The sequence below is a fragment of the Microtus ochrogaster genome, chromosome 8 (genome assembly GCF_000317375.1).
Source record: "Microtus ochrogaster isolate Prairie Vole_2 chromosome 8, MicOch1.0, whole genome shotgun sequence".
Lineage (NCBI taxonomy): Eukaryota > Metazoa > Chordata > Mammalia > Rodentia > Cricetidae > Microtus > Microtus ochrogaster.
In genome coordinates, this window is record NC_022015.1 from 13,742,612 (window position 1) to 13,747,604 (window position 4,993).

The window sequence follows — 4,993 nt, forward strand, 5'->3', positions numbered from 1 at the left end:
ACACACACACACACACACACACACACACACACACACACACACACACTAATAAGATAGTATAAATGTCAAAAGACTTGAAAAACACATCATAAAAGAAGATTATAAACACAATAAAAATATCTCAGGGTCTTTATTCCCTGGGAAAACCAAATCAAACTGCCGTAGGGTACCACGTCCCACCCATGGGAGGGCCAATCGCTCTGGGCTGGTGAGGATGTGAAGCAACACGCATGCTGGGAGCTGTGGCGGAATGACTTTGGAAAACAGTTGGGAGACCGTCTTAGTCAGGGTTTCTATTGCTCTGATGAAACACCGTGACCAAAGTGAGTTGGGCAGGAAAGGGTTTATTTGGCTTACACTTCCATATCACTGTTTGCTCATCACTGAAGGAAGTCAGGACAGGAATTCAACCAGGAACCTAGAGGCAGGAGCCGATGCAGAGGCCATGGAGGGGTGCTGCTTCCTGGCTTACTCTCATGGCTTGCTCAGCCTGATTTCTTACAGGACCCCCAGCCCAGGGATGGCACCACCCACAGTGGGCTAGCTCTTTCCACATCAGTCACCAACTAAGAAAATGTCCTATAGGCTTGCCCATAGCAGATCTTATAGAGGCTCTCTTTTCCTTCATCTCAGACGTCTCTAGCTTGTGTCAAGATGACATAAAATTATCCAGCACAGAGACCTATAAATGTGAATGAGCTGGCAAGGTGATTCAGTGGGTAAAGGTGCCCGTTGTGAAGCCAGAAAACCCGAGTTTGTTCCCCAGAACCCACATGGTGAAAGGAGAGATCTGACTCTTTCAGGTTGTCCTGTAACCCCCACATATACACCATGGAGCTCCCAAAACAAAAATTAAAAGTGCAATAAAATTAAATTAAGCAATTCTCTCTTAAAAATGAAGTTGAATGACATCTCACACGATTCATTAAGTCCACTTTTATTTATCGAGAGAGCCTAAAGTGTGTGCATTAGCAAAGGCACCCATGCCTCTTCATGGCAGCCTTAGTCACAATAGTCTCAAAGGGGAGACTGCTCAAATTCCTATCCATGCACATCCATGGAATACTATCCAGCAATAAACAGGAGTCAATGATTAATACACAGATCAACGTGGACAGTTATCTGAGGAAAACGAGCCAGGCACAAAAGAGAACACCCCGTAAGATTCCCTCTTAGGAAGCCCCAGCCACGCTGAACTAACTCATTGAGACAGTGGATTAGAGACTACTGTGTCTCAATGAAAGGGCTGGCTAAAAAGTTTCACAGAAGAACATTCTGGAGATGATGGACTTATTTTAGATGGCCCTGGGATGGTGGTTAATTTGGATGCGTTAATCTACATATTTATAAGGATTATTTTTTTAATTTAAAATACTTAATTTGTGTGTGTGTGTGTGTGTGTGTGTGTGAATGTCTGTGTGAATATAGGTGTTGGATTCCCTGGAACTGGAACTACTGACAGTTGTGAGCCACCATGTGGGTACTGGGAACGGACCCAGGTTCTCTGGAAGAGCAACACGTGCTCTTAATCCCTGAGCCATCTCTCCAGCCCCTAAAGTATTTTTTTATTTATTTTATGTAAACTATAGATCAGTAAACTTTGGATAAAATGTACTCATTGTCATTTTGCATGTATGAGATTCTGCATTAAATAAATATCTAGATTTTTTTTCAACTTTGAAAAAAAATCAGCAATTGTCCTAGCATGGCAATAGCCGTGGGAAGTGTCTCCCATCCTTTTTAACTCGCCCATTCATGGGGATGTTTTATACCCAGCCCATTGTACCAGCTTCCCTACTAGCTGTTTTGTTTGTTGACATCTGACTTTGTGATCACAGCAAAGTGCAGAGATTCTTTCATCTAAATTTCCTGTATTTATTTTTGTAGCAAAACCTCCTAAGATCCGAGGAGCTAGGTATGAGCAGCCGGAGTTTGATACTTAATTGCAGGTTATCCTGAGCGTAGACTTGGTTCTGGTTGTTGAGAAAGTTTCCACTGTCTTGTCTGTGCTGGAGAGCCACAGCCCATGACTGAGGCTTTGTTCTCAAGCATCAGCCAGTGTCAGGGCCAGAGGTGGGGCTGGCTGTGCTAGGCAAGCTAAGCTGAAGGGGAGCCTTTGTTCTTAAGAGATGAAGTTCAAGTGGGTCTGGAACCCCAGGGCTCAAGGGATCTTCCCACCTCAGTCACCTAAGCACTGTGGTTACAGGTGTGCCGAGGGTTTAAGGGAGGGGTCAGGCTCTGTGGGCATGCCAGTTGGATTTTTCAGTCCTAGGATTGTGTGCGCCCCATCCTCTGCATCTTCCTGTTTCTGTATCACAGTTGACAGAAGCAATGAGGGCTTCCTGGACAAACTACTATACTGGCTTTGTGGTAAGAAGGCGGGCTTGAGCTACCATCACACTAGGGAGAAAGGGAAATATCAAAGTGTTGGGGTTCGTCAGGAAGGTGTTCTCACCGGCAGAGCGGGGCACTTTAGGCACCTTTGCAATGTAAAATAAGACTAGAACTAAATCAAGCAAGACACATTGTGTATTAGAATTCCGGGGGCTTTAGGGGACACCAAAAATGGGAGGGTGGGTAAACCAGGAAAGTCAGTAGTAAATAAATGCCATCGATAAGTGGGCCCTTGGAAGCAGTGCACCCCACAAACTCCCCAGTTATAGCAAGAGTCTGTAAATTTCAGCTCGGAACCTACTTCTGTGGCCTGTATTTGTGATGTCCTTAAGCCAAGAGCGAATTCTACACTCCTGTATGTGTGTGTGGTGTGTGTGTGAGTCCAAGTACCCACCCGTGGGTGTGCCAGTGGAGGCTGGAAGTCGACATCCTGTATCTTCCACTACTGTTCTCTGTCATACTTTTGGAGACAAGGGCTGTTTGGGGCTAGACCAGAGCCTCCTGACTTGTCTATGCACCCCCAAGAGTTAGGTTTATAGCTATGGACCACCCTGGTCAGCTTTTCCATGAGTACTGGGAATCCAAACTCAGGTTCTCATGTTTTCTTGGCCACCACTTTGCTCACTGAATTCTATTTATTTATTTGTTTGTTTGCTTGTTTGTTTTGAGGCAAGAGCTCCCTGTGTAGCCCTGGCTGGCCTGGAACACACAGAGATGCACCCGCCTCTGCCCCGCCCCCCAGTGCTGGGATTTAAAGGTGTGTGCTCCACAATGCCCAGCATGATCTTAATTTTCTGGTCTTACAAGGAGAAGAATATGTGATAGAGGTGTATGTAGTTCAGAAAACTGAAAATTTAACTATTTGACACTTTACGTGAAAAAGTTTGCTATTACCTTTTTGTGTGTTTTAGTTACTCAACAGCTAAACCTTTGGAGAGAAAGATTTATCTGAGCTCACGGTTTCAGAGGGTTCCAGTCCAACATGGTGGCAAAAACTGGGCAGCTGGAGTGTGTAGCTTGGGCTCCTCACATCATGGTGGACCAAGACACACACACACACACACACACACACACACACACACACACACACAGAGGCTGGGACCAGGGGTAGCTGACTGGAACACACCTTAGAGAGCTGCCTATGCTACTAGGTCCCACCTCATCACAGTTCCACCCCCTGCCAGATAGTGTCACCAGCAGGGAGGCAAGTGGTCAGAGCACGAGCCTCTGGGACATTTCAGAGTCCCACCACAGCACTGTGCCATCGTATGTGTTAACATTAAAAGGAGGGTTCCCTGTGTTCCCCCAAACAGTTCAATGGCTTCTGAGTCATTTGTCACCCATAGGTCACCATGACATCTGCTGAATTCCTGAAGCATTTGTGACATTATTTGCAGAACAGGTAACAGTATGTCCACTGGCTTTTGTCACTGAGATCAATGCAGCCTCAGCCTGAGAGGAGCAGTGAGCACTAAGTGGATAGTATGTGTGTGAAATAACAATCTTGAAACACCGAGACCGCTCTCCCAAAAGTATCTTTACAAACCATTCAAAATTAGGTCATCCTGTGAGCCCCTCCAGACCCTTTTGGCTAGGCATGGCTATGTACGCTTTTAATCTCTGCACTTGGGAGGCAGAGGCAGGTGAGTCTCTGTGAGTTCCAGGTCTACCTAGCAACGTTCGGGGCAGGTGGGGCAACTTAGTGAGAACATGTCTCAAAATAAAAAAGTAAAAAGACAGGGCCCAGGCATATAGATTGGTGGTGGAATACTTGCCCAGCATGTGTGGGGCTCTGGGTTTAATTCCCAGGACCCTAGGAGAAGCTCATCTTCCCAGCAGCCCTTGGTGTTTGCCACTGGCTGAAGCACCTGCTGATCCAAGGACACAAGATCCCTCCGAGGCATCTTTCTCACATGTCTCTCTGTGTGTGTTCGCATGCCATCCTTTTAAGAATGCTGGCACAGACATAATTATGCCCATTTCTCGGAGAAGGTAATGAGAAGGCAGAGGGGTGTGTGCGCAGTCCCAGTGAGTCAGAGCAGATCTGGAAATAGAAACTATAGCCATCGCTCACTGATACACTCAAAGGACACCTGACATTCTACACCTGTTTCCGTGGGCGTTGGGAAAGTCACAAATGTAGCAATGGGGCAGCTGCCTCTGCGTGCACCTCCGTGCCTCCTTCACCCAAGGCTGTGGCGTGCCAGTGTCTAGGTGTTCTCCCAGAGTGACAAGCTCGGCACTGACAGATGGAAATGGTAGCCAAGGTGGCTTCCTGAACTGCCTTCTGGAGGGGCAGACTCACTGGATGCAGTTGAGCTGATGTATAGTGTGCACTCAAGTGAGAGGAAGAAGGGACAGAGTGACACAGTCGGCCAGCAGAGCCACTCCTGTCACCCCGGTGTTCCCTAAGCAGAGGCAGGAGGATTGCCAGTTTGAGGCCGGCTGCAGAGTACTTGCCTAGCATGGATGAGGCCTTGGATTTGATTATTAGCAGGAGAGAGGGAAGTGGGGGTGCAGAGAGACAGAGATAGGAAGACAGACAGACAGACAGAGACAGAGACAGACAGAAGGGAGAGGAGGCAGGGGGCATGTTAAA